The sequence below is a fragment of the Motacilla alba genome, chromosome 1A (genome assembly GCF_015832195.1).
Source record: "Motacilla alba alba isolate MOTALB_02 chromosome 1A, Motacilla_alba_V1.0_pri, whole genome shotgun sequence".
In the NCBI taxonomy this organism is placed as follows: domain Eukaryota; kingdom Metazoa; phylum Chordata; class Aves; order Passeriformes; family Motacillidae; genus Motacilla; species Motacilla alba.
The window spans coordinates 33,995,920-34,004,138 of record NC_052031.1 but is presented as its reverse complement, the minus strand read 5'-3'; positions in this window follow the sequence as shown (position 1 = coordinate 34,004,138).

Sequence of the window (8,219 nt, the reverse complement as noted above, 5' to 3'; positions counted from 1 at the left end):
GGAGCACCTGGAGTTAGCTGACCACATTCAGTCGTATTTTTCTCATCAGGTTTTCTTTTCATTGAAGCATTTCTCCTGCCTCTTTTCTGCATTTCTTGGACAAGATCCTCTCAAGGTGTTTGCAGGATTCACTGTTTGGAAACTCCTTATCATAAGTGCTGAGAAAAATGTGGAAGAGACCTGCACAGCAATTACTTGAGGATATCATATGCCACAGTCTGCGTATTTCCATCCCTCCTACTAGCTGTTACCTTAGGGCTTGTTCAGGACCAGAGCATTCTAACTGTGCTGAGGAATGTACTGAAGATGAGCCTGGGAGATCTGCTATGTGCTTGGCCCCTTGAATCTTTGACATTTTGGGATTCGATGTCCTTGTAGATGTGAACACAGATCTACTAGGTTAATGACATAAGGTGGGAAGAGCTAAAGAACATAAGAGAAAGAGGCAGCCAACACCCCTTGAGCTATAAAGACCTAACAGTGAATAAATGACAAATGTTGTGGAGTTTCACTCCAATAAAACATTCAAGAAATACTTGAACTGTGTGTTAACTTTGTACTTTTGAATCTGTAGAACTGCCCCAGAATGGCCATGAGAAAAATCTCGCTCCAGAAATTCCTGTTCTTTCCTGCTTTCATCAGTGTAGATAGTCTTTCTGTGGTATTTTGGCACATCAGCAGTTTACTGTGAAGTGAATGATTCCTGCTTTTGCTCCAAATCCTCAGTAAAGCTGAATTGAAGCAAGATGAAAATAGCTAGTTTTCCTCCCTAATTTTCAAGGCACGTTGTAAAATAAAACACTCAAACTGGTGAAAGCTCAAAATCTCATTCCTGTGAGGTTCTCTAAATGGGAGAAAAACAAGACATAAACAAGAATTTCTCATTCAGGAAGACACACGTCTGGGCAGCTGGCCACCAGAAACATCATCAGTACAAGGAGTGCAAGAAGCACCCACACCTCTCCCAGTTTGCTCAGTTTTTGGACTGCCACTGGCCTTGTCTCACCTGCTGCCTCCCAAACTCACTGCAAGAGGGGCAGATTTGGCTGGCAGCCAAATCTCTGTGCTGGGGACCTGAACAGTGGGGCTGGCTTTCCCACAGACCCTGGGGTGTTCCATGTTCCCCTGCCCATACACAGTGCCCACACACATCAAGCTGCTTCCTGTCCCCAAAGCCTGGGCATGACATGCTGTCATGGGGAAGAGAGCTTGGGAGAGTTTGGCCACGCCACCTCAGAAACTGCCCCTGGGTGTGCAGTGGAGCAGGCAGTGCTTCTATTTTAATTTCTCTGACAGCTTATAAAACAAAGCTGCATATTTGGGCAGAAATAAATTCAAGAGAAAATTCCCAATTAGCCCCATCAGAGGCTGCTTGTGATGTGAAAGCAGCCTGGAAACATAGAAGTAGTCCAGTCATCTCCCTTAACACATCTGTTTGCAAGACTCCTGGTAGCTTTTTTCCGTGCCAATATTAGCACTACCTGGGTATTGCTACAATCAGCAAAGAGTTTGTGACTGATGAAATGGGAAAATACCATTTCCTTCTCTAGAGTGAACTAGGAAACACTAATTTATTCCCCATTAATTCTTGATGGCTTTGCAGGAAAGCATGTCTCTTAAGAGCTCAGCTGAGTTCATTATCCTGAGCAGACCTGCAGTGAGGCAGGGCTGCCTAGTGCCAAGCACAGACCTGCCCCAATTACCCTGGCAGATGTCACCTCACAAGAGGAGCTGGGCAATGATCATGGCCCTGCACAGGGCACAGGTGCTTTTGTGGGTCAGTTAGAAATTCACAAAGCACAGCTAAATAAGTGAGGCAGCAGGATTGAGTAAATGAGAATCTCATGACAAAATCACCCAGTCATTTGGCAGCTCAGTGAATAAAAATAATGAAAAGTCCTCATCCAAAAGCACAGAAAGAACATCCTGGCTTCAATTCAAGTTTTGGTTCTAGTTTCCAGAAACACTCTAGCTAAAACATTTGGACAGACATCTGGAAGTTGGGGGAGCTGGTGACTCTTTACTGCTCTTACTGGTTTTGCTGGCGGGGCACAAGCCCTGTGACCCTGGGCACTTGCTTGTGTGCATTGGTGCTCAGAAAGGGCAGCTTGCATTCATTCCAACATCTGAACTCAGTCCTCTCTTAAATCCCTCCTTCACTGAACCATGACACATGCCTGGGGTGGGGTATGGTGGGGTGGGGTGAACTGCTGCCCTCCAGGGGCTGTTCCCACCTGTGTCTCAGTGTGCTGGATCTTGCTCCCCCATCAGTGCTGGGTACTTTTACAGAGCTCTTCCACTCAACATTTACCTGCTGCACTTCTGGTCTGTGCTTTCTCTTCTCTCCAACACAAGGCAACAGATCCACCATGCATGGGAGCATCACATCTGCTCAAGCGATGCTCCTTTTTTTCCCCTACAAACACTGTTTTCCTTCCTTGCTTCTCTACAGACCACACCCAGAGCACTGGTGCCTTTGAAGAACAGCAGGGATTGCCATTAGGCAGCAGTCCATGTCTGTGCAGCTCCCATGTGCAACCCAGGTATTGCCTGAACATTGACCTGCGGGCAGCTTCAGCCAAACGTGCAGGCAGGGGCTGGCCCTGGAATTGTGCCTGCTGCAGGGCAGGCAGATCAGATGCCAGTGCTGTGTGCAGGGGTCAGTTGTGACCGTTGGGAATGCCAGTGTCCTCCCAGACTACTATGCTATGCTGCGGGGGAGTGTTGGCATCCTTGTGCCGTGAAGGGTGACATGGAGGCAGCAGTGACATGGAGGTGACATGGAGGCAGCAGTGTGGGTGATGGTTCCCTGCCCTGCTTGCTGTCATGTGACTGGTGACTGCCCACACCACCTCAGCCCACTGCTTTCCTCCAGGTTGCACAAAATGTTGGGTTTGACCCGCACAGGCTCCCTGTGCTGCCCACTGGTGCACGGACAAAGTGCATGTCACGGGGTGAGTCACTGCATGGAGTTTCTAGCAAAACTTTTTTTGTGGTTGGGTGTATGATGAGACTAACACAGTCCTGGGGTTTTTCTGATGGAGTCCCCTCCCTGGATTTGTGGGCAGAGGGATGCACATATTTCCCACCACACCCTCCTCTCTGGCCGCCTCTGCCCTCCCTTGTCACAGGCTCCACGGCATTTGCATTGGCCTTTCCACCAGCCCCAGGGTGCAGAGAGTGAAAAATATTCCTTGAGACAGCCTTTCCTTTGCACACTGCAGTGTGCCCTCTGGAGACATATGATCTTCTCTGAAGCATTTTTCTTCTCTCATGACGAGAAGAGGCGGAGTGACGTGTGGGGTTGCTCACACCTCTTCCGTCATCTTTCCATTTTTTAACATTGCATGTGTTTCCTGGGCTTGCCGGCATTTTCCTATGAGTAAGCTGTTACCACACACACCCAACGTTTTCTGCTGGTGCCCAGAGTGGAAAAGGGGCACTGACACGTAACACATGAGTACAGTGGCAGGAAGGTGTGAGAGATGGTTTCTAAAAGCTGTGGTGAACTAACTTGCAAACTTTGTATGCCCAAAGCAAGAGGATAAAAGTGAGAAACCCCTGCTGGCCCCAGTTCAGTCTTACCAGTACTGCATCACGTCGGTGCTCTATTCCTATAAATACCTGTGTCAAATCATGAGCTGCGCTTACCTCATCATTACCTGTTATCTTCTACTTGTTAACCACTTCAAATGTCACATGTTTCTTACACAGTAAAAAGCCATGGGCAATCTTTTTTAAAAATAGATGCCCACAGTCAATCTAGGAGCATGTGTTGAGGGCACTGTACAGCTTTTAGTGTCCACTTTCACATGGACATAGTTTACACTGCGATGACCTTTTTTCTGCTTGTTCTGCTAGAAATACATGGACTTCAATAAGGATAAACTAGCACCATTAATAAAAAGTGAAATGAGCAGAGCTGCTTTAATTTCAACTATATTTACACATTTTATTGAAACCTGCAGGATTAAAAATTCTCCCCTAATACATCAGGGAAAAAAAACCCCATACCTTTCAAATACAAAGAGTAACAATCTATGAGTACCCATGCCATCATTTCAAACAAGAAAAAAAAATTTCAAACAAAACCCAACAGTAACAACAAACTGGGTAAATAAATAGATCCATTTGTGCACCAGGTGCTCTTACCAAGCAGTGATGATGACCCAAAGGTAGCTCAGTTGCTGTCAAGCATTGTCATCATATGTGCAATCAGCAAGAATTTCCATGCAAAGCCCTATTCAAGACCAGATTTGGCTGACCTCAGGCACTGTCAGAGGCACACAGATTACCTGCTAGGCAAAAAAACTGTCAGGTTCCATCAGGAGCTGATGAGCCTGGCTTTTGCAGCCCTATGCATCAGGGCAGATTCTCTCCTAGGTGCTGCAGTGGAGAACTTCCAGGCTCCATAAGTGTTAGGGTGTCTCATGGCTCTTTAGTTCTGGATAAAGACACCAATAAACAGTAATCAGGGTAGAAGTGGCTTTCCACTACTTTTAATTGAGGCCATGTAGCAACAAAAAATATTTTAAGGAAAGTAGTACAGTCTCCTTCTGCATATGAAAGTCATCAAAGACTGCACTGCTACACCTCCATTCACATGCTGCTAAAGGGTTGTTGCCCCTCAAGACTGTGGGAGGAAAAAAGGAAAATATCAGAACAGAAAGTCTTAGAGGCACGATATAATAATTTATATTGTATTTAAACTTGAATTTTGGACAGAAATAAGCCATCAAAATAAGGCTTCTGTAATGGTTTTGCAAACAATGACTATATCAACCACTTCTTGGATCATGAATGAAACATGGCCTATAAATCAGATAGGTGTGTGACGAATCCTTGAGGAAACAGCAGTATCTTCAGTGGCTACATTCAGGTTAAGAGAGCATGAAAAAAACCCCAAAAAACAGGAGGAAGGACAGGGGTGTTTTGCACTCTTGATGTCCATGGGCTTCTGTTGTGGCTGTTGCTTTTCCAGACTGAGGAAGCTCTGAGGCTTTAGCTCTCCATCAGCGGAAGCTTCTCCTTATCGTTGTAGAGGATGCTTCCAGCCATCCTTTTTATTTTTCTTTCTGGTGTTAGATGACATAACCAGAGCTGCAAAAAGATTTTGAGGTATGCATACACCGTGGACTTATTCACAGGTTAAATGATGAGCCTCTTTTTGTGCTCTGCAGTTTCTTAACAACTCCTACCATTTAATTTGCCTTTTAACAGCTTCTGAGTGTTGACAGATATTTTTAGAGAACTTTCCACAGTGATGACAAAGCTACTTTCCTGAGCGGTAGCAAGGAAGGCCTGTCATTTCATACGGCTTTTTTTGTCCTAAGTATGCTGTTCAGTGCTTATCAGCCTTTTTTTATTGCTTATCAGCTTTTTCATTTATTGCCCTGTCACTCAACACCACAAAGTAGTTTTGCAGGTCTCCAAAGTCAGCTTCAGGTTTAAGTATCCTGAATAATTTAGTGTCATCTGCAGTTTTTGTCACCCACTCCACCCAGATCAGTTCACATTTCAGAAATGATGTAATAAATATCTACAGGGTCCCACAGATAGGGCCATTTCTCAGTGGTCTTTCATTAGGAAAAGTAACCACTCTACCTCCTGCCCCCAGTTTCTGAAGTTCTGGGTGACCAATTTTTAGCCCTGTGTCTGGGTTTTGAGGGCAGTGTCTGGGTTGCCTTTATTGCGCGGCATGCCCCAGCTCATAGGGGGTCCTGCTGGCATGGTGAAATAGCTAACTTTGATTTTTCAGGCAGCTCAAAAGGCCCATGGTTCTGTTTGAACTGGGCATGGTGGGTATGACTGCAGACATGTGCCTTTAAAAAGCCAGGCTGCCTGCTGCACAGCTCTCCCATGGCTGGAAGCTCACTCATGCTCCGTCACGGAGATGTATGCGCGCTCGTGCACGTGTTGGAGCGAGCAGCGTGCAGAGCCACTGATTTGATTTCATACCGAGGTCTTGAGCACTGGAAACATACCTGATCCAAAGTGTCAGGCTGCTTGTTTAAGCAGCAGATTTGCCTGAGTCAGTACAGCCGGCTTGAGTCTTTCATGCACAGCTAAGCAGTTTCTTCTGGTTGCAAATCAATTCTGCTCCCCTTCAGTAGGAACTGGTGATTTCTATCATTTGTTCTCAGGGCCATGGAGAAGTTGTAGGCTTTTTTTTTGTGTGTTTGTTTTCTTCTGTTTGATTCATTGTTAGTCGGTTTCTCAGGAAGATGCCTACAAAAATGACGACTTGCATTTTGAGTTAGTAGCACTTCTGTTTGCCTTTCATTTTGTAAAAAACAGACTTTCTTTGCAAAACATGGGGAAAAACTGTATAAAAAAACAGGAAGTGCCTTCAGACCGCTCACCAAAGCATCACCAGGCAGCAAGGTACCAAGGTACTTGTGAGGTATTTCCATCCATTCAAGGCTTTTCCAAACACTGCATGTCCAGCCTGGTTTTGGTAATTGGGCCAGTTGTGGATTTAGTGTCCTGTCAGCACACTGGGGTAGAGCACAGCACATCCTGCTGGGGTGTCTCCTGCTGGTGGTCCACAGGTGACTGCAAGATCTCCACGCAGGCAGGGAGCTGAGGACACAAGTGTGTGCTGCTAATTCAAGGCTGTGAGAGCTTTATGGATACACTTAGTCTGGGCTGGAAGGGGAGCAGCCCTCCCATGGCATCCTGGAAATAAAGCAGAGGGCCCTTGCACGGGGTTGGAAGATGGTTACTGCTGGGTGGTAGCTCCTGGGCTCACTGCAGTTTACCCCCTCGCTCAGTGTGTGCACAGATGCTTCTCTGTAATGATGCCCTTTGGGCCTCATTTGGTGAGGTGTTTTCACCTCCTCTGACTTCAGGGCCAAGCACCTCTGGAAAAACAAATCATGCATAATATTTTGGCTGTCTTACAGATGATGTAAAATGTGTTTTTACCTCATCATATGGAAAACTTCACTCCTGTTCTCCATCTTTCCTCACTGACATGTCCTGATCACCATACCCTGAGAGAAGAACTTGTGTGCCCCTGGGAGTACACAAACAGCTCTTGCTCCACACAGCTCCACAGGGAGAGCATCTCATAGAGCACAGGTCTGCTACACTGCTTATATTTCCTTTAGGAGAAAAAAAATACTGTTGTTGGAGACTCCCTTTATCTTTTGTTTTATACTTTCATTTTGACAAAGGAATTGGGAATGATATATGCAGCACTGGTGGATAAGTTAAAGCAGGAGCTGAAACATTAGCTGAGATGAGGTTCCACTGATAGGCAACTGAAAATAAGCATCCTGACAGATGGTGCCAATTGATTTAACTGCAGCTGTAGTGCTTAACAGGGTAGAAAATGCAAGGAAAAATCTAATGGGAGGCCTGCCCTAGTTAAATCAGCCTCTTATTTAACTTACCACTAGTAATCACTGTTAATAAATTCCAATTAAACCAATGGTGGAAAGAATTATCTGTTTTGTTAAGATTTCCAAGCAAAGCTAGTAAAGCCGTGGGCCTTAAAAATTAAGCATATATATATATATATATAATATATATATATAAAAATAAGTGCACACACATATATATACTGATATGTAATAGATATCAGTATGTTATGTATTTAACATACATATAGCATCTACCATGCATAATTTATATTGCCATTATTGTATTATCAACATGCATTGATGAATAGAGATAGATTTAATTTGTATTGATTTAAATGTCCGTAGACATAAAAGTCTATAAAAAATGCAAGAGAAAGAAACATTGCTCGTTCAAACTATGTGGATGGAAAGAACAGAAAAGATGGTGGAGGAAAGGAGAAAAGGTGGGAAGAGGCTAGAGAGAGCTGAGGTGAAAGCCTGGCATAGATCCTTGCAGCTTCTCTTCAGCCTCTGGAAATGATAACACAAAGCTGTTTTCCTCTCTATGCTTCCCTGCTGAAGTCCTCTTTCTGTTGAAGCATGAGTTCAGATCTTTCTGGTCAGATTCAAGGTCTCTGTTGGAGGTTTCCAAGGCTTCCTGGGCTGCAGCAGTCCCTCCAATGTCAGACACTGCCCCTCCAAGCTGCTATTCGGTCCTGCTCACAGCTGTGCTGTGATGCATCCTTGAAGGTTGTAGATGGATCATGGCTGGGAGGTGCTGTGAAATTGAGTTACCTTCAGTGATGCCACAAAGGGACAGGGTTTTCATCCCGTTGTGCCACAGTGCCAGCCCTGGACCTCCACTGCCCTTCT